The following is a 21,458-nucleotide window of genomic DNA, read 5'->3' on the forward strand; positions in this document are numbered from 1 at the left end:
GAAGCAAGGCCCAAGAGGCACCAGCTCTCCCACAGCTCTTAATCCCTGACGCGACAGAGCGAACGCCCAAAGTCTTGCTGAGGAAGCAGCAGCGAAGTGCGGTTCGCAGCAAGCTTAAAACCTCTGCGAAATCATAGCAGTCTCTTGGCTGCTCGTGCCGGTTGCCGTAGCCTAGTGTCTGCAGCACTTTGGGAGAAACCCGCATACAGCGAAAGCCTCTTTGCCCGGGCATCACGTCTGGGAAAGCACAGCATTCTTTGGGAAATCAGAGTCGGGTCTGCGGGATGCGGCTGCTGCTTGCCTGAGCTTGTCTCCACAGCTCGGTGTAATAAGCCCGCATGGAGCGAAATCTTCTTGGCCCGGGCATCCCCGCTGCCTGACAGAGATGCTCGGTTGCGCCTGTGGGAAGAGCCTTAAGGAAAGGGACACGTCTGTCACTGCGCTCCCCAGGAACATGTCTGGGAAAGTGCAGCACGCTTCCCCAGGGATGAGGGGTCGATGGCCTTGTTGTCGGAAACGGTCGCAAACAGGAGAGCCGGCCCTGTCTGAAACAGTGGGTTGGTGGTAAGACAAGTGTCACCAGCTCTCTGTGCGGAGAGACGGAAACATGACTGAGGAGACACTAGTGGAAGTCTAGACATGGGGCGCTTGCTGCACTCTGATAAGGAGTCTGGGCAGAAGTCATGCCTGTCCTGGGCCCCTGTGCCCAAGGGGAAAACAGCTGCTTGGTCACCTGTCCAAGGTGCAGATATGAGTTTGTGACCAGGCACCTACCCTGAACTCACAGAAGTACATTCCTGAAAAAACGGGCAGTCAGATGCCGTCTTCCTCCAAGATGTGAAAGGGTTCGCGGATGCACGGGATGTCCGGGGAAGGAGTGGGGAAAGTCCCCAACAGCCCCCCGATCCGAGTGCACGGTTGGTGTGCAAAGATTCTGTCACCTCTCCTCTCCTGTGGGGAAGGCCCAGAACTTGTCCCCGAGTCCGCCTTAGCGCCAGTGCAAAATGCCAAGCCTCGCCTACGCCAGGTGATGGTAGTGTGCAAAGAGTGCCATCCTAGGCCACGCACTCTGCTGCAGGTTGGAGGCTGTCTGCTTATTTTGCCTTGACAATTTGAACCCAGGACGCGAAAATGGAGCCCGGGAAAGCAAAGCCAAAGAGAAACCAGTTCTCCCGCAACTCTTCTTTCCTGATGCCCAAGAGCGAACGCCCAAAGCTTTGCTGAGGAAGCAGCGACGAAGTGCTGTTGGCTCCAAGCCCAAAGCCTCTGCGAAAGCACCAGCATTTACTGAGAAATCAGAGTCGGTTCCCCTGGCTTCTGTTGCTGCTTGCCTTAGCCTAGTATTCGCAGCAAGGTGGGAGAAACCCGCATACAGCGAAAGCCTCTTTGCCCGGGTATCACGTCTGGGATAGCACAGCATTCTTTGGAAAATCAGAGTCGGGTCTGTGGGAGGCTGCGGTTGCTTGCCTGAGCTAGTCACCACAGCACCGTGTAATAGACCCTCATGGAGCGAAATCCTGTTTGCCCGTGCATCCCCTCTGCCTGAGAGAGAAGCATGGTTGCGACTGTGGGAAGAGCCTTAAGGAAAGGGACACATCTCTCACTGCGTTCTCCAGGAGCATGTCTGCGGAAGGTGCAGCAGGCTGCCCCGGGGAAGAGGAGTAGGCCTTGTTGTCGGAAACGGTAGCAAGCAGGAGAGCCAGCCCTGTCAGCAACAGCGGGTCGGTGGTAAGACTAGTGTCACCCGCTCTCTGTGCGGAGAGACGGAACCCTGGTGAGAAGGAGACACGAAGGGAAGACTAGGGCATGGGCGCTTCCTCCACTAGAGGAAGGAGTCTGAGCAGAAGGCATGTCTGTCCTGGGCCCCTGGGCCCAAGGGGAAAGCAGTTCCTGGCCAACTATCCCAGACGCAGACATGCGCTTGCCACCAGGCGCCTACCCTGATCTCGCAGAAGTAGCTCCCTGAAAGAACGGGCAGTCAGATGCCGTCTTCCTCCAAGATGTGAAAGCGTTCGCGGATGCACGGGATGTCCGGGGAAGGAGTGGGGAGAGACCCTCACTGCTCCCCATCCCAGTGCACGAGTGGTGTGCAGAGATCCTGTCGCCTCTACTCTCCCGTGGGGAAGGCCCTGACCTTGTCGCCGAGTCCACCTGAGCGGCAGAGCACCGGCCTACACCGGGAGATAGTAGTGTGCATAGAGTGCCATCCTAGGCCACGCATGCCACTGCAGGGTTGTGACTGGATCTGCTTATTTCGGCATGGCACGGTGAAACCAAGACGCAAACATGGAGCCCGGGAAGCAAGGCCCAAGAGGCACCAGCTCTCCCGCAGCTCTTAATCCCTGACGCGACAGAGCGAACGCCCAAAGTCTTGCTGAGGAAGCAGCAGCGAAGTGCGGTTCGCAGCAAGCTTAAAACCTCTGCGAAATCATAGCAGAGTCTTGGATGCTCGTGCCGGTTGCCTTAGCCTAGTGTCCGCAGCACTTTGGGAGAAACCCGCATACAGCGAAAGCCTCTTTGCCCGGGCATCACGTCTGGGAAAGCACAGCATTCTTTGGGAAATCAGAGTCGGGTCTGCGGGATGCGGCTGCTGCTTGCCTGAGCTTGTCTCCACAGCTCGGTGTAATAAGCCCGCATGGAGCGAAATCATCTTGGCCCGGGCATCCCCGCTGCCTGACAGAGATGCTCGGTTGCGCCTGTGGGAAGAGCCTTAAGGAAAGGGACACGTCTGTCACTGCGCTCCCCAGGAACATGTCTGGGAAAGTGCAGCACGCTGCCCCAGGGATGAGGGGTCGATGGCCTTGTTGTCGGAAACGGTCGCAAACAGGAGAGCCGGCCCTGTCTGAAACAGTGGGTTGGTGGTAAGACAAGTGTCACCAGCTCTCTGTGCGGAGAGACGGAAACATGACTGAGGAGACACTAGTGGAAGTCTAGACATGGGGCGCTTGCTGCACTCTGATAAGGAGTCTGGGCAGAAGTCATGACTGTCCTGGGCCCCTGGGTCCAAGGGGAAAGCAGCTGCTTGGTCACCTGTCCAAGGTGCAGATATGAGTTTGTGACCAGGTACCTACCCTGAACTCACAGAAGTACATTCCTGAAAATAAGGGCAGTCAGATGCCGTCTTCCTCCAAGATGTGAAAGGGTTCGCGGATGCACGGGATGTCCGGGGAAGGAGTGGGGAAAGTCCCCAACAGCCCCCCGATCCGAGTGCACGGTTGGTGTGCAAAGATTCTGTCACCTCTCCTCTCCTGTGGGGAAGGCCCAGAACTTGTCCCCGAGTCCGCCTTAGCGCCAGTGCAAAATGCCAAGCCTCGCCTACGCCAGGTGATGGTAGTGTGCAAAGAGTGCCATCCTAGGCCACGCACTCTGCTGCAGGTTGGAGGCTGTCTGCTTATTTTGCCTTGACAATTTGAACCCAGGACGCGAAAATGGAGCCCGGGAAAGCAAAGCCAAAGAGAAACCAGTTCTCCCGCAACTGTTCTTTCCTGATGCCCAAGAGCGAACGCCCAAAGCTTTGCTGAGGAAGCAGCGACGAAGTGCTGTTGGCTCCAAGCCCAAAGCCTCTGCGAAAGCACCAGCATTTCCTGAGAAATCAGAGTCGGTTCCGCTGGCTTCTGTTGCTGCTTGCCTTAGCCTAGTATTCGCAGCAAGGTGGGAGAAACCCGCATACAGCGAAAGCCTCTTTGCCCGGGTATCACGTCTGGGATAGCACAGCATTCTTTGGAAAATCAGAGTCGGGTCTGTGGGAGGCTGCGGTTGCTTGCCTGAGCTAGTCACCACAGCACCGTGTAATAGACCCTCATGGAGCGAAATCCTGTTTGCCCGTGCATCCCCTCTGCCTGAGAGAGAAGCATGGTTGCGACTGGGGAAGAGCCTTAAGGAAAGGGACACATCTCTCACTGCGTTCTCCAGGAGCATGTCTGCGGAAGGTGCAGCACGTTGCCCCGGGGAAGAGGAGTAGGCCTTGTTGTCGGAAACGTTAGCAAGCAGGAGAGCCAGCCCTGTCAGCAACAGCGGGTCGGTGGTAAGACTAGTGTCACCCGCTCTCTGTGCGGAGAGACGGAACCCTGGTGAGAAGGAGACACGAAGGGAAGACTAGGGCATGGGCGCTTCCTCCACTAGAGGAAGGAGTCTGAGCAGAAGGCATGTCTGTCCTGGGCCCCTGTGCCCAAGGGGAAAGCAGTTCCTGGCCAACTATCCCAGACGCAGACATGCGCTTGCCACCAGGCGCCTACCCTGATCTCGCAGAAGTAGCTCCCTGAAAGAACGGGCAGTCAGATGCTGTCTTCCTCCAAGATGTGAAAGCGTTCGCGGATGCACGGGATGTCCGGGGAAGGAGTGGGGAGAGACCCTCACTGCTCCCCATCCCAGTGCACGAGTGGTGTGCAGAGATCCTGTCGCCTCTCCTCTCCCGTGGGGAAGGCCCTGACCTTGTCGCCGAGTCCACCTGAGCGGCAGAGCACCGGCCTACACCGGGAGATAGTAGTGTGCATAGAGTGCCATCCTAGGCCACGCATGCCACTGCAGGGTTGTGACTGTATCTGCTTATTTCGGCATGGCACGGTGAAACCAAGACGCAAACATGGAGCCCGGGAAGCAAGGCCCAAGAGGCACCAGCTCTCCCGCAGCTCTTAATCCCTGACGCGACAGAGCGAACGCCCAAAGTCTTGCTGAGGAAGCAGCAGCGAAGTGCGGTTCGCAGCAAGCTTAAAACCTCTGCGAAATCATAGCAGAGTCTTGGCTGCTCGTGCCGGTTGCCTTAGCCTAGTGTCCGCAGCACTTTGGGAGAAACCCGCATACAGCGAAAGCCTCTTTGCCCGGGCATCACGTCTGGGAAAGCACAGCATTCTTTGGGAAATCAGAGTCGGGTCTGCGGGATGCGGCTGCTGCTTGCCTGAGCTTGTCTCCACAGCTCGGTGTAATAAGCCCGCATGGAGCGAAATCATCTTGGCCCGGGCATCCCCGCTGCCTGACAGAGATGCTCGGTTGCGCCTGTGGGAAGAGCCTTAAGGAAAGGGACACGTCTGTCACTGCGCTCCCCAGGAACATGTCTGGGAAAGTGCAGCACGCTGCCCCAGGGATGAGGGGTCGATGGCCTTGTTGTCGGAAACGGTCGCAAACAGGAGAGCCGGCCCTGTCTGAAACAGTGGGTTGGTGGTAAGACAAGTGTCACCAGCTCTCTGTGCGGAGAGACGGAAACATGACTGAGGAGACACTAGTGGAAGTCTAGACATGGGGCGCTTGCTGCACTCTGATAAGGAGTCTGGGCAGAAGTCATGACTGTCCTGGGCCCCTGGGTCCAAGGGGAAAGCAGCTGCTTGGTCACCTGTCCAAGGTGCAGATATGAGTTTGTGACCAGGCACCTACCCTGAACTCACAGAAGTACATTCCTGAAAAAACGGGCAGTCAGATGCCGTCTTCCTCCAAGATGTGAAAGGGTTCGCGGATGCACGGGATGTCCGGGGAAGGAGTGGGGAAAGTCCCCAACAGCCCCCCGATCCGAGTGCACGGTTGGTGTGCAAAGATTCTGTCACCTCTCCTCTCCTGTGGGGAAGGCCCAGAACTTGTCCCCGAGTCCGCCTTAGCGCCAGTGCAAAATGCCAAGCCTCGCCTACGCCAGGTGATGGTAGTGTGCAAAGAGTGCCATCCTAGGCCACGCACTCTGCTGCAGGTTGGAGGCTGTCTGCTTATTTTGCCTTGACAATTTGAACCCAGGACGCGAAAATGGAGCCCGGGAAAGCAAAGCCAAAGAGAAACCAGTTCTCCCGCAACTGTTCTTTCCTGATGCCCAAGAGCGAACGCCCAAAGCTTTGCTGAGGAAGCAGCGACGAAGTGCTGTTGGCTCCAAGCCCAAAGCCTCTGCGAAAGCACCAGCATTTCCTGAGAAATCAGAGTCGGTTCCGCTGGCTTCTGTTGCTGCTTGCCTTAGCCTAGTATTCGCAGCAAGGTGGGAGAAACCCGCATACAGCGAAAGCCTCTTTGCCCGGGTATCACGTCTGGGATAGCACAGCATTCTTTGGAAAATCAGAGTCGGGTCTGTGGGAGGCTGCGGTTGCTTGCCTGAGCTAGTCACCACAGCACCGTGTAATAGACCCTCATGGAGCGAAATCCTGTTTGCCCGTGCATCCCCTCTGCCTGAGAGAGAAGCATGGTTGCGACTGGGGAAGAGCCTTAAGGAAAGGGACACATCTCTCACTGCGTTCTCCAGGAGCATGTCTGCGGAAGGTGCAGCACGTTGCCCCGGGGAAGAGGAGTAGGCCTTGTTGTCGGAAACGTTAGCAAGCAGGAGAGCCAGCCCTGTCAGCAACAGCGGGTCGGTGGTAAGACTAGTGTCACCCGCTCTCTGTGCGGAGAGACGGAACCCTGGTGAGAAGGAGACACGAAGGGAAGACTAGGGCATGGGCGCTTCCTCCACTAGAGGAAGGTGTCTGAGCAGAAGGCATGTCTGTCCTGGGCCCCTGGGCCCAAGGGGAAAGCAGTTCCTGGCCAACTATCCCAGACGCAGACATGCGCTTGCCACCAGGCGCCTACCCTGATCTCGCAGAAGTAGCTCCCTGAAAGAACGGGCAGTCAGATGCCGTCTTCCTCCAAGATGTGAAAGCGTTCGCGGATGCACGGGATGTCCGGGGAAGGAGTGGGGAGAGACCCTCACTCCTCCCCATCCCAGTGCACGAGTGGTGTGCAGAGATCCTGTCGCCTCTCCTCTCCCGTGGGGAAGGCACTGACCTTGTCGCCGAGTCCACCTGAGCGGCAGAGCACCGGCCTACACCGGGAGATAGTAGTGTGCATAGAGTGCCATCCTAGGCCACGCATGCCACTGCAGGGTTGTGACTGGATCTGCTTATTTCGGCATGGCACGGTGAAAACAAGACGGAAACATGGAGCCCGGGAAGCAAGGCCCAAGAGGCACCAGCTCTCCCACAGCTCTTAATCCCTGACGCGACAGAGCGAACGCCCAAAGTCTTGCTGAGGAAGCAGCAGCGAAGTGCGGTTCGCAGCAAGCTTAAAACCTCTGCGAAATCATAGCAGTCTCTTGGCTGCTCGTGCCGGTTGCCGTAGCCTAGTGTCTGCAGCACTTTGGGAGAAACCCGCATACAGCGAAAGCCTCTTTGCCCGGGCATCACGTCTGGGAAAGCACAGCATTCTTTGGGAAATCAGAGTCGGGTCTGCGGGATGCGGCTGCTGCTTGCCTGAGCTTGTCTCCACAGCTCGGTGTAATAAGCCCGCATGGAGCGAAATCTTCTTGGCCCGGGCATCCCCGCTGCCTGACAGAGATGCTCGGTTGCGCCTGTGGGAAGAGCCTTAAGGAAAGGGACACGTCTGTCACTGCGCTCCCCAGGAACATGTCTGGGAAAGTGCAGCACGCTTCCCCAGGGATGAGGGGTCGATGGCCTTGTTGTCGGAAACGGTCGCAAACAGGAGAGCCGGCCCTGTCTGAAACAGTGGGTTGGTGGTAAGACAAGTGTCACCAGCTCTCTGTGCGGAGAGACGGAAACATGACTGAGGAGACACTAGTGGAAGTCTAGACATGGGGCGCTTGCTGCACTCTGATAAGGAGTCTGGGCAGAAGTCATGCCTGTCCTGGGCCCCTGTGCCCAAGGGGAAAACAGCTGCTTGGTCACCTGTCCAAGGTGCAGATATGAGTTTGTGACCAGGCACCTACCCTGAACTCACAGAAGTACATTCCTGAAAAAACGGGCAGTCAGATGCCGTCTTCCTCCAAGATGTGAAAGGGTTCGCGGATGCACGGGATGTCCGGGGAAGGAGTGGGGAAAGTCCCCAACAGCCCCCCGATCCGAGTGCACGGTTGGTGTGCAAAGATTCTGTCACCTCTCCTCTCCTGTGGGGAAGGCCCAGAACTTGTCCCCGAGTCCGCCTTAGCGCCAGTGCAAAATGCCAAGCCTCGCCTACGCCAGGTGATGGTAGTGTGCAAAGAGTGCCATCCTAGGCCACGCACTCTGCTGCAGGTTGGAGGCTGTCTGCTTATTTTGCCTTGACAATTTGAACCCAGGACGCGAAAATGGAGCCCGGGAAAGCAAAGCCAAAGAGAAACCAGTTCTCCCGCAACTCTTCTTTCCTGATGCCCAAGAGCGAACGCCCAAAGCTTTGCTGAGGAAGCAGCGACGAAGTGCTGTTGGCTCCAAGCCCAAAGCCTCTGCGAAAGCACCAGCATTTACTGAGAAATCAGAGTCGGTTCCCCTGGCTTCTGTTGCTGCTTGCCTTAGCCTAGTATTCGCAGCAAGGTGGGAGAAACCCGCATACAGCGAAAGCCTCTTTGCCCGGGTATCACGTCTGGGATAGCACAGCATTCTTTGGAAAATCAGAGTCGGGTCTGTGGGAGGCTGCGGTTGCTTGCCTGAGCTAGTCACCACAGCACCGTGTAATAGACCCTCATGGAGCGAAATCCTGTTTGCCCGTGCATCCCCTCTGCCTGAGAGAGAAGCATGGTTGCGACTGTGGGAAGAGCCTTAAGGAAAGGGACACATCTCTCACTGCGTTCTCCAGGAGCATGTCTGCGGAAGGTGCAGCAGGCTGCCCCGGGGAAGAGGAGTAGGCCTTGTTGTCGGAAACGGTAGCAAGCAGGAGAGCCAGCCCTGTCAGCAACAGCGGGTCGGTGGTAAGACTAGTGTCACCCGCTCTCTGTGCGGAGAGACGGAACCCTGGTGAGAAGGAGACACGAAGGGAAGACTAGGGCATGGGCGCTTCCTCCACTAGAGGAAGGAGTCTGAGCAGAAGGCATGTCTGTCCTGGGCCCCTGGGCCCAAGGGGAAAGCAGTTCCTGGCCAACTATCCCAGACGCAGACATGCGCTTGCCACCAGGCGCCTACCCTGATCTCGCAGAAGTAGCTCCCTGAAAGAACGGGCAGTCAGATGCCGTCTTCCTCCAAGATGTGAAAGCGTTCGCGGATGCACGGGATGTCCGGGGAAGGAGTGGGGAGAGACCCTCACTGCTCCCCATCCCAGTGCACGAGTGGTGTGCAGAGATCCTGTCGCCTCTACTCTCCCGTGGGGAAGGCCCTGACCTTGTCGCCGAGTCCACCTGAGCGGCAGAGCACCGGCCTACACCGGGAGATAGTAGTGTGCATAGAGTGCCATCCTAGGCCACGCATGCCACTGCAGGGTTGTGACTGGATCTGCTTATTTCGGCATGGCACGGTGAAACCAAGACGCAAACATGGAGCCCGGGAAGCAAGGCCCAAGAGGCACCAGCTCTCCCGCAGCTCTTAATCCCTGACGCGACAGAGCGAACGCCCAAAGTCTTGCTGAGGAAGCAGCAGCGAAGTGCGGTTCGCAGCAAGCTTAAAACCTCTGCGAAATCATAGCAGAGTCTTGGCTGCTCGTGCCGGTTGCCTTAGCCTAGTGTCCGCAGCACTTTGGGAGAAACCCGCATACAGCGAAAGCCTCTTTGCCCGGGCATCACGTCTGGGAAAGCACAGCATTCTTTGGGAAATCAGAGTCGGGTCTGCGGGATGCGGCTGCTGCTTGCCTGAGCTTGTCTCCACAGCTCGGTGTAATAAGCCCGCATGGAGCGAAATCATCTTGGCCCGGGCATCCCCGCTGCCTGACAGAGATGCTCGCTTGCGCCTGTGGGAAGAGCCTTAAGGAAAGGGACACGTCTGTCACTGCGCTCCCCAGGAACATGTCTGGGAAAGTGCAGCACGCTGCCCCAGGGATGAGGGGTCGATGGCCTTGTTGTCGGAAACGGTCGCAAACAGGAGAGCCGGCCCTGTCTGAAACAGTGGGTTGGTGGTAAGACAAGTGTCACCAGCTCTCTGTGCGGAGAGACGGAAACATGACTGAGGAGACACTAGTGGAAGTCTAGACATGGGGCGCTTGCTGCACTCTGATAAGGAGTCTGGGCAGAAGTCATGACTGTCCTGGGCCCCTGGGCCCAAGGGGAAAGCAGCTGCTTGGTCACCTGTCCAAGGTGCAGATATGAGTTTGTGACCAGACACCTACCCTGAACTCACAGAAGTACATTCCTGAAAAAACGGGCAGTCAGATGCCGTCTTCCTCCAAGATGTGAAAGGGTTCGCGGATGCACGGGATGTCCGGGGAAGGAGTGGGGAAAGTCCCCAACAGCCCCCCGATCCGAGTGCACGGTTGGTGTGCAAAGATTCTGTCACCTCTCCTCTCCTGTGGGGAAGGCCCAGAACTTGTCCCCGAGTCCGCCTTAGCGCCAGTGCAAAATGCCAAGCCTCGCCTACGCCAGGTGATGGTAGTGTGCAAAGAGTGCCATCCTAGGCCACGCACTCTGCTGCAGGTTGGAGGCTGTCTGCTTATTTTGCCTTGACAATTCGAACCCAGGACGCGAAAATGGAGCCCGGGAAAGCAAAGCCAAAGAGAAACCAGTTCTCCCGCAACTCTTCTTTCCTGATGCCCAAGAGCGAACGCCCAAAGCTTTGCTGAGGAAGCAGCGACGAAGTGCTGTTGGCTCCAAGCCCAAAGCCTCTGCGAAAGCACCAGCATTTCCTGAGAAATCAGAGTCGGTTCCGCTGGCTTCTGTTGCTGCTTGCCTTAGCCTAGTATTCGCAGCAAGGTGGGAGAAACCCGCATACAGCGAAAGCCTCTTTGCCCGGGTATCACGTCTGGGATAGCACAGCATTCTTTGGAAAATCAGAGTCGGGTCTGTGGGAGGCTGCGGTTGCTTGCCTGAGCTAGTCACCACAGCACCGTGTAATAGACCCTCATGGAGCGAAATCCTGTTTGCCCGTGCATCCCCTCTGCCTGAGAGAGAAGCATGGTTGCGACTGGGGAAGAGCCTTAAGGAAAGGGACACATCTCTCACTGCGTTCTCCAGGAGCATGTCTGCGGAAGGTGCAGCACGCTGCCCCGGGGAAGAGGAGTAGGCCTTGTTGTCGGAAACGGTAGCAAGCAGGAGAGCCAGCCCTGTCAGCAACAGCGGGTCGGTGGTAAGACTAGTGTCACCCGCTCTCTGTGCGGAGAGACGGAACCCTGGTGAGAAGGAGACACGAAGGGAAGACTAGGGCATGGGCGCTTCCTCCACTAGAGGAAGGTGTCTGAGCAGAAGGCATGTCTGTCCTGGGCCCCTGGGCCCAAGGGGAAAGCAGTTCCTGGCCAACTATCCCAGACGCAGACATGCGCTTGCCACCAGGCGCCTACCCTGATCTCGCAGAAGTAGCTCCCTGAAAGAACGGGCAGTCAGATGCCGTCTTCCTCCAAGATGTGAAAGCGTTCGCGGATGCACGGGATGTCCGGGGAAGGAGTGGGGAGAGACCCTCACTGCTCCCCATCCCAGTGCACGAGTGGTGTGCAGAGATCCTGTCGCCTCTCCTCTCCCGTGGGGAAGGCACTGACCTTTTCGCCGAGTCCACCTGAGCGGCAGAGCACCGGCCTACACCGGGAGATAGTAGTGTGCATAGAGTGCCATCCTAGGCCACGCATGCCACTGCAGGGTTGTGACTGGATCTGCTTATTTCGGCATGGCACGGTGAAAACAAGACGGAAACATGGAGCCCGGGAAGCAAGGCCCAAGAGGCACCAGCTCTCCCACAGATCTTAATCCCTGAACGCGACAGAGCGAACGCCCAAAGTCTTGCTGAGGAAGCAGCAGCGAAGTGCGGTTCGCAGCAAGCTTAAAACCTCTGCGAAATCATAGCAGTCTCTTGGCTGCTCGTGCCGGTTGCCGTAGCCTAGTGTCCGCAGCACTTTGGGAGAAACCCGCATACAGCGAAAGCCTCTTTGCCCGGGCATCACGTCTGGGAAAGCACAGCATTCTTTGGGAAATCAGAGTCGGGTCTGCGGGATGCGGCTGCTGCTTGCCTGAGCTTGTCTCCACAGCTCGGTGTAATAAGCCCGCATGGAGCGAAATCATCTTGGCCCGGGCATCCCCGCTGCCTGACAGAGATGCTCGGTTGCGCCTGTGGGAAGAGCCTTAAGGAAAGGGACACGTCTGTCACTGCGCTCCCCAGGAACATGTCTGGGAAAGTGCAGCACGCTGCCCCAGGGATGAGGGGTCGATGGCCTTGTTGTCAGAAACGGTCGCAAACAGGAGAGCCGGCCCTGTCTGAAACTGTGGGTTGGTGGTAAGACAAGTGACACCAGCTCTCTGTGCGGAGAGACGGAAACATGACTGAGGAGACACTAGTGGAAGTCTAGACATGGGGCGCTTGCTGCACTCTGATAAGGAGTCTGGGCAGAAGTCATGCCTGTCCTGGGCCCCTGGGCCCAAGGGGAAAGCAGCTGCTTGGTCACCTGTCCAAGGTGCAGATATGAGTTTGTGACCAGGCACCTACCCTGAACTCACAGAAGTACATTCCTGAAAAAACGGGCAGTCAGATGCCGTCTTCCTCCAAGATGTGAAAGGGTTCGCGGATGCACGGGATGTCCGGGGAAGGAGTGGGGAAAGTCCCCAACAGCCCCCCGATCTGAGTGCACGGTTGGTGTGCAAAGATTCTGTCACCTCTCCTCTCCTGTGGGGAAGGCCCAGAACTTGTCCCCGAGTCCGCCTTAGCGCCAGTGCAAAATGCCAAGCCTCGCCTACGCCAGGTGATGGTAGTGTGCAAAGAGTGCCATCCTAGGCCACGCACTCTGCTGCAGGTTGGAGGCTGTCTGCTTATTTTGCCTTGACAATTTGAACCCAGGACGCGAAAATGGAGCCCGGGAAAGCAAAGCCAAAGAGAAACCAGTTCTCCCGCAACTCTTCTTTCCTGATGCCCAAGAGCGAACGCCCAAAGCTTTGCTGAGGAAGCAGCGACGAAGTGCTGTTGGCTCCAAGCCCAAAGCTTCTGCGAAAGCACCAGCATTTCCTGAGAAATCAGAGTCGGTTCCGCTGGCTTCTGTTGCTGCTTGCCTTAGCCTAGTATTCGCAGCAAGGTGGGAGAAACCCGCATACAGCGAAAGCCTCTTTGCCCGGGTATCACGTCTGGGATAGCACAGCATTCTTTGGAAAATCAGAGTCGGGTCTGTGGGAGGCTGCGGTTGCTTGCCTGAGCTAGTCACCACAGCACCGTGTAATAGACCCTCATGGAGCGAAATCCTGTTTGCCCGTGCATCCCCTCTGCCTGAGAGAGAAGCATGGTTGCGACTGTGGGAAGAGCCTTAAGGAAAGGGACACATCTCTCACTGCGTTCTCCAGGAGCATGTCTGCGGAAGGTGCAGCACGCTGCCCCGGGGAAGAGGAGTAGGCCTTGTTGTCGGAAACGGTAGCAAGCAGGAGAGCCAGCCCTGTCAGCAACAGCGGGTCGGTGGTAAGACTAGTGTCACCCGAACTCTGTGCGGAGAGACGGAACCCTAGTGAGAAGGAGACACGAAGGGAAGACTAGGGCATGGGCGCTTCCTCCACTAGAGGAAGGAGTCTGAGCAGAAGGCATGTCTGTCCTGGGCCCCTGGGCCCAAGGGGAAAGCAGTTCCTGGCCAACTATCCCAGACGCAGACATGCGCTTGCCACCAGGCGCCTACCCTGATCTCGCAGAAGTAGCTCCCTGAAAGAACGGGCAGTCAGATGCCGTCTTCCTCCAAGATGTGAAAGCGTTCGCGGATGCACGGGATGTCCGGGGAAGGAGTGGGGAGAGACCCTCACTGCTCCCCATCCCAGTGCACGAGTGGTGTGCAGAGATCCTGTCGCCTCTCCTCTCCCGTGGGGAAGGCCCTGACCTTGTCGCCGAGTCCACCTGAGCGGCAGAGCACCGGCCTACACCGGGAGATAGTAGTGTGCATAGAGTGCCATCCTAGGCCACGCATGCCACTGCAGGGTTGTGACTGGATCTGCTTATTTCGGCATGGCACGGTGAAACCAAGACGGAAACATGGAGCCCGGGAAGCAAGGCCCAAGAGGCACCAGCTCTCCCGCAGCTCTTAATCCCTGACGCGACAGAGCGAACGCCCAAAGTCTTGCTGAGGAAGCAGCAGCGAAGTGCGGTTCGCAGCAAGCTTAAAACCTCTGCGAAATCATAGCAGTCTCTTGGCTGCTCGTGCCGGTTGCCTTAGCCTAGTGTCCGCAGCACTTTGGGAGAAACCCGCATACAGCGAAAGCCTCTTTGCCCGGGCATCACGTCTGGGAAAGCACAGCATTCTTTGGGAAATCAGAGTCGGGTCTGCGGGATGCGGCTGCTGCTTGCCTGAGCTTGTCTCCACAGCTCGGTGTAATAAGCCCGCATGGAGCGAAATCATCTTGGCCCGGGCATCCCCGCTGCCTGACAGAGATGCTCGGTTGCGCCTGTGGGAAGAGCCTTAAGGAAAGGGACACGTCTGTCACTGCGCTCCCCAGGAACATGTCTGGGAAAGTGCAGCACGCTGCCCCAGGGATGAGGGGTCGATGGCCTTGTTGTCGGAAACGGTCGCAAACAGGAGAGCCGGCCCTGTCTGAAACTGTGGGTTGGTGGTAAGACAAGTGTCACCAGCTCTCTGTGCGGAGAGACGGAAACATGACTGAGGAGACACTAGTGGAAGTCTAGACATGGGGCGCTTGCTGCACTCTGATAAGGAGTCTGGGCAGAAGTCATGCCTGTCCTGGGCCCCTGGGCCCAAGGGGAAAGCAGCTGCTTGGTCACCTGTCCAAGGTGCAGATATGAGTTTGTGACCAGGCACCTACCCTGAACTCACAGAAGTACATTCCTGAAAAAACGGGCAGTCAGATGCCGTCTTCCTCCAAGATGTGAAAGGGTTCGCGGATGCACGGGATGTCCGGGGAAGGAGTGGGGAAAGTCCCCAACAGCCCCCCGATCCGAGTGCACGGTTGGTGTGCAAAGATTCTGTCACCTCTCCTCTCCTGTGGGGAAGGCCCAGAACTTGTCCCCGAGTCCGCCTTAGCGCCAGTGCAAAATGCCAAGCCTCGCCTACGCCAGGTGATGGTAGTGTGCAAAGAGTGCCATCCTAGGCCACGCACTCTGCTGCAGGTTGGAGGCTGTCTGCTTATTTTGCCTTGACAATTTGAACCCAGGACGCGAAAATGGAGCCCGGGAAAGCAAAGCCAAAGAGAAACCAGTTCTCCCGCAACTCTTCTTTCCTGATGCCCAAGAGCGAACGCCCAAAGCTTTGCTGAGGAAGCAGCGACGAAGTGCTGTTGGCTCCAAGCCCAAAGCTTCTGCGAAAGCACCAGCATTTCCTGAGAAATCAGAGTCGGTTCCGCTGGCTTCTGTTGCTGCTTGCCTTAGCCTAGTATTCGCAGCAAGGTGGGAGAAACCCGCATACAGCGAAAGCCTCTTTGCCCGGGTATCACGTCTGGGATAGCACAGCATTCTTTGGAAAATCAGAGTCGGGTCTGTGGGAGGCTGCGGTTGCTTGCCTGAGCTAGTCACCACAGCACCGTGTAATAGACCCTCATGGAGCGAAATCCTGTTTGCCCGTGCATCCCCTCTGCCTGAGAGAGAAGCATGGTTGCGACTGTGGGAAGAGCCTTAAGGAAAGGGACACATCTCTCACTGCGTTCTCCAGGAGCATGTCTGCGGAAGGTGCAGCACGCTGCCCCGGGGAAGAGGAGTAGGCCTTGTTGTCGGAAACGGTAGCAAGCAGGAGAGCCAGCCCTGTCAGCAACAGCGGGTCGGTGGTAAGACTAGTGTCACCCGAACTCTGTGCGGAGAGACGGAACCCTAGTGAGAAGGAGACACGAAGGGAAGACTAGGGCATGGGCGCTTCCTCCACTAGAGGAAGGAGTCTGAGCAGAAGGCATGTCTGTCCTGGGCCCCTGGGCCCAAGGGGAAAGCAGTTCCTGGCCAACTATCCCAGACGCAGACATGCGCTTGCCACCAGGCGCCTACCCTGATCTCGCAGAAGTAGCTCCCTGAAAGAACGGGCAGTCAGATGCCGTCTTCCTCCAAGATGTGAAAGCGTTCGCGGATGCACGGGATGTCCGGGGAAGGAGTGGGGAGAGACCCTCACTGCTCCCCATCCCAGTGCACGAGTGGTGTGCAGAGATCCTGTCGCCTCTCCTCTCCCGTGGGGAAGGCCCTGACCTTGTCGCCGAGTCCACCTGAGCGGCAGAGCACCGGCCTACACCGGGAGATAGTAGTGTGCATAGAGTGCCATCCTAGGCCACGCATGCCACTGCAGGGTTGTGACTGGATCTGCTTATTTCGGCATGGCACGGTGAAACCAAGACGGAAACATGGAGCCCGGGAAGCAAGGCCCAAGAGGCACCAGCTCTCCCGCAGCTCTTAATCCCTGACGCGACAGAGCGAACGCCCAAAGTCTTGCTGAGGAAGCAGCAGCGAAGTGCGGTTCGCAGCAAGCTTAAAACCTCTGCGAAATCATAGCAGTCTCTTGGCTGCTCGTGCCGGTTGCCTTAGCCTAGTGTCCGCAGCACTTTGGGAGAAACCCGCATACAGCGATAGCCTCTTTGCCCGGGCATCACGTCTGGGAAAGCACAGCATTCTTTGGGAAATCAGAGTCGGGTCTGCGGGATGCGGCTGCTGCTTGCCTGAGCTTGTCTCCACAGCTCGGTGTAATAAGCCCGCATGGAGCGAAATCATCTTGGCCCGGGCATCCCCGCTGCCTGACAGAGATGCTCGGTTGCGCCTGTGGGAAGAGCCTTAAGGAAAGGGACACGTCTGTCACTGCGCTCCCCAGGAACATGTCTGGGAAAGTGCAGCACGCTGCCCCAGGGATGAGGGGTCGATGGCCTTGTTGTCGGAAACGGTCGCAAACAGGAGAGCCGGCCCTGTCTGAAACTGTGGGTTGGTGGTAAGACAAGTGTCACCAGCTCTCTGTGCGGAGAGACGGAAACATGACTGAGGAGACACTAGTGGAAGTCTAGACATGGGGCGCTTGCTGCACTCTGATAAGGAGTCTGGGCAGAAGTCATGCCTGTCCTGGGCCCCTGGGCCCAAGGGGAAAGCAGCTGCTTGGTCACCTGTCCAAGGTGCAGATATGAGTTTGTGACCAGGCACCTACCCTGAACTCACAGAAGTACATTCCTGAAAAAACGGGCAGTCAGATGCCGTCTTCCTCCAAGATGTGAAAGGGTTCGCGGATGCACGGGATGTCCGGGGAAGGAGTGGGGAAAGTCCCCAACAGCCCCCCGATCCGAGTGCACGGTTGGTGTGCAAAGATTCTGTCACCTCTCCTCTCCTGTGGGGAAGGCCCAGAACTTGTCCCCGAGTCCGCCTTAGCGCCAGTGCAAAATGCCAAGCCTCGCCTACGCCAGGTGATGGTAGTGTGCAAAGAGACCATCCTAGGCCACGCACTCTGCTGCAGGTTGGAGGCTGTCTGCTTATTTTGCCTTGACAATTTGAACCAAGGACGCGAAAATGGAGCCCGGGAAAGCAAAGCCAAAGAGAAACCAGTTCTCCCGCAACTCTTCTTTCCTGATGCCCAAGAGCGAACGCCCAAAGCTTTGCTGAGGAAGCAGCGACGAAGTGCTGTTGGCTCCAAGCCCAAAGCCTCTGCGAAAGCACCAGCATTTGCTGAGAAATCAGAGTCGGTTCCGCTGGCTTCTGTTGCTGCTTGCCTTAGCCTAGTATTCGCAGCAAGGTGGGAGAAACCCGCATACAGCGAAAGCCTCTTTGCCCGGGTATCACGTCTGGGATAGCACAGCATTCTTTGGAAAATCAGAGTCGGATCTGTGGGAGGCTGCGGTTGCTTGCCTGAGCTAGTCACCACAGCACCGTGTAATAGACCCTCATGGAGCGAAATCCTGTTTGCCCGTGCATCCCCTCTGCCTGAGAGAGAAGCATGGTTGCGACTGTGGGAAGATCCTTAAGGAAAGGGACACATCTCTCACTGCGTTCTCCAGGAGCATGTCTGCGGAAGGTGCAGCACGCTGCCCCGGGGAAGAGGAGTAGGCCTTGTTGTCGGAAACGGTAGCAAGCAGGAGAGCCAGCCCTGTCTGCAACAGCGGGTCGGTGGTAAGACTAGTGTCACCCGCTCTCTGTGCGGAGAGACGGAACCCTGGTGAGAAGGAGACACGAAGGGAAGACTAGGGCATGGGCGCTTCCTCCACTAGAGAAAGGAGTCTGAGCAGAAGGCATGTCTGTCCTGGGCCCCTGGGCCCAAGGGGAAAGCAGTTCCTGGCCAACTATCCCAGACGCAGACATGCGCTTGCCACCAGGCGCCTACCCTGATCTCGCAGAAGTAGCTCCCTGAAAGATGGCAGTCAGATGCTGTCTTCCTCCAAGATGTGAAAGCGTTCGCGGATGCACGGGATGTCCAGGGAAGGAGTGGGGAGAGACCCTCACTGCTCCCCATCCCAGTGCACGAGTGGTGTGCAGAGATCCTGTCGCCTCTCCTCTCCCGTGGGGAAGGCACTGACCTTGTCGCCGAGTCCACCTGAGCGGCAGAGCACCGGCCTACACCGGGAGATAGTAGTGTGCATAGAGTGTCATCCTAGGCCACGCATGCCACTGCAGGGTCGTGACTGTATCTGCTTATTTCGGCATGGCACGGTGAAACCAAGACGCAAACATGGAGCCCGGGAAGCAAGGCCCAAGAGGCACCAGCTCTCCCGGAGCTCTTAATCCCTGACGCGACAGAGCGAACGCCCAAAGTCTTGCTGAGGAAGCAGCAGCGAAGTGCGGTTCGCAGCAAGCTTAAAACCTCTGCGAAATCATAGCAGTCTCTTGGCTGCTCGTGCCGGTTGCCTTAGCCTAGTGTCCGCAGCACTTTGGGAGAAACCCGCATACAGCGAAAGCCTCTTTGCCCGGGCATCACGTCTGGGAAAGCACAGCATTCTTTGGGAAATCAGAGTCGGGTCTGCGAGATGCGGCTGCTGCTTGCCTGAGCTTGTCTCCACAGCTCGGTGTAATAAGCCCGCATGGAGCGAAATCTTCTTGGCCCGGGCATCCCCGCTGCCTGACAGAGATGCTCGGTTGCGCCTGTGGGAAGAGCCTTAAGGAAAGGGACACGTCTGTCACTGCGCTCCCCAGGAACATGTCTGGGAAAGTGCAGCACGCTGCCCCAGGGATGAGGGGTCGATGGCCTTGTTGTCGGAAACGGTCGCAAACAGGAGAGCCGGCCCTGTCTGAAACAGTGGGTTGGTGGTAAGACAAGTGTCACCAGCTCTCTGTGCGGAGAGACGGAAACATGACTGAGGAGACACTAGTGGAAGTCTAGACATGGGGCGCTTGCTGCACTCTGATAAGGAGTCTGGGCAGAAGTCATGCCTGTCCTGGGCCCCTGGGCCCAAGGGGAAAGCAGCTGCTTGGTCACCTGTCCAAGGTGCAGATATGAGTTTGTGACCAGGCACCTACCCTGAACTCACAGAAGTACATTCCTGAAAAAACGGGCAGTCAGATGCCGTCTTCCTCCAAGATGTGAAAGGGTTCGCGGATGCACGGGATGTCCGGGGAAGGAGTGGGGAAAGTCCCCAACAGCCCCCCGATCCGAGTGCACGGTTGGTGTGCAAAGATTCTGTCACCTCTCCTCTCCTGTGGGGAAGGCCCAGAACTTGTCCCCGAGTCCGCCTTAGCGCCAGTGCAAAATGCCAAGCCTCGCCTACGCCAGGTGATGGTAGTGTGCAAAGAGTGCCATCCTAGGCCACGCACTCTGCTGCAGGTTGGAGGCTGTCTGCTTATTTTGCCTTGACAATTTGAACCCAGGACGCGAAAATGGAGCCCGGGAAAGCAAAGCCAAAGAGAAACCAGTTCTCCCGCAACTCTTCTTTCCTGATGCCCAAGAGCGAACGCCCAAAGCTTTGCTGAGGAAGCAGCGACGAAGTGCTGTTGGCTCCAAACCCAAAGCCTCTGCGAAAGCACCAGCATTTCCTGAGAAATCAGAGTCGGTTCCGCTGGCTTCTGTTGCTGCTTGCCTTAGCCTAGTATTCGCAGCAAGGTGGGAGAAACCCGCATACAGCGAAAGCCTCTTTGCCCGGGTATCACGTCTGGGATAGCACAGCATTCTTTGGAAAATCAGAGTCGGGTCTGTGGGAGGCTGCGGTTGCTTGCCTGAGCTAGTCACCACAGCACCGTGTAATAGACCCTCATGGAGCGAAATCCTGTTTGCCCGTACATCCCCTCTGCCTGAGAGAGAAGCGTGGTTGCGACTGTGTGAAGAGCCTTAAGGAAAGGGACACATCTCTCACTGCGTTCTCCAGGAGCATGTCTGCGGAAGGTGCAGCACGCTGCCCCGGGGAAGAGGAGTAGGCCTTGTTGTCGGAAACGGTAGCAAGCAGGAGAGCCAGCCCTGTCAGCAACAGCGGGTCGGTGGTAAGACTAGTGTCACCCGCTCTCTGTGCGGAGAGACGGAACCCTGGTGAGAAGGAGACACGAAGGGAAGACTAGGGCATGGGCGCTTCCTCCACTAGAGGAAGGAGTCTGAGCAGATGGCATGTCTGTCCTGGGGCCCTGGGCCCAAGGGGAAAGCAGTTCCTGGCCAACTATCCCAGACGCAGACATGCGCTTGCCACCAGGCGCCTACCCTGATCTCGCAGAAGTAGCTCCCTGAAAGAACGGGCAGTCAGATGCTGTCTTCCTCCAAGATGTGAAAGCGTTCGCGGATGCACGGGATGTCCAGGGAAGGAGTGGGGAGAGACCCTCACTGCTCCCCATCCCAGTGCACGAGTGGTGTGCAGAGATCCTGTCGCCTCTCCTCTCCCGTGGGGAAGGCACTGACCTTGTCGCCGAGTCCACCTGAGCGGCAGAGCACCGGCCTACACCGGGAGATAGTAGTGTGCATAGAGTGCCATCCTAGGCCACGCATGCCACTGCAGGGTTGTGACTGGATCTGCTTATTTCGGCATGGCACGGTGAAACCAAGACGCAAACATGGAGCCCGGGAAGCAAGGCCCAAGAGGCACCAGCTCTCCCGCAGCTCTTAATCCCTGACGCGACAGAGCGAACGCCCAAAGTCTTGCTGAGGAAGCAGCAGCGAAGTGCGGTTCGCAGCAAGCTTAAAACCTCTGCGAAATCATAGCAGTCTCTTGGCTGCTCGTGCCGGTTGCCTTAGCCTAGTATCCGCAGCACTTTGGGAGAAACTCGCATACAGCGAAAGCCTCTTTGCCCGGGCATCACGTCTGGGAAAGCACAGCATTCTTTGGGAAATCAGAGTCGGGTCTGCGGGATGCGGCTGCTGCTTGCCTGAGCTTGTCTCCACAGCTCGGTGTAATAAGCCCGCATGGAGCGAAATCTTCTTGGCCCGGGCATCCCCGCTGCCTGACAGAGATGCTCGGTTGCGCCTGTGGGAAGAGCCTTAAGGAAAGGGACACGTCTGTCACTGCGCTCCCCAGGAACATGTCTGGGAAAGTGCAGCACGCTGCCCCAGGGATGAGGGGTCGATGGCCTTGTTGTCGGAAACGGTCGCAAACAGGAGAGCCGGCCCTGTCTGAAACAGTGGGTTGGTGGTAAGACAAGTGTCACCAGCTCTCTGTGCGGAGAGACGGAAACATGACTGAGGAGACACTAGTGGAAGTCTAGACATGGGGCGCTTGCTGCACTCTGATAAGGAGTCTGGGCAGAAGTCATGCCTGTCCTGGGCCCCTGGGCCCAAGGGGAAAGCAGCTGCTTGGTCACCTGTCCAAGGTGCAGATATGAGTTTGTGACCAGGCACCTACCCTGAACTCACAGAAG

This window comes from Mustela lutreola, chromosome X (assembly GCF_030435805.1).
Source record: "Mustela lutreola isolate mMusLut2 chromosome X, mMusLut2.pri, whole genome shotgun sequence".
Classification (NCBI taxonomy): Eukaryota; Metazoa; Chordata; class Mammalia; order Carnivora; family Mustelidae; genus Mustela; species Mustela lutreola.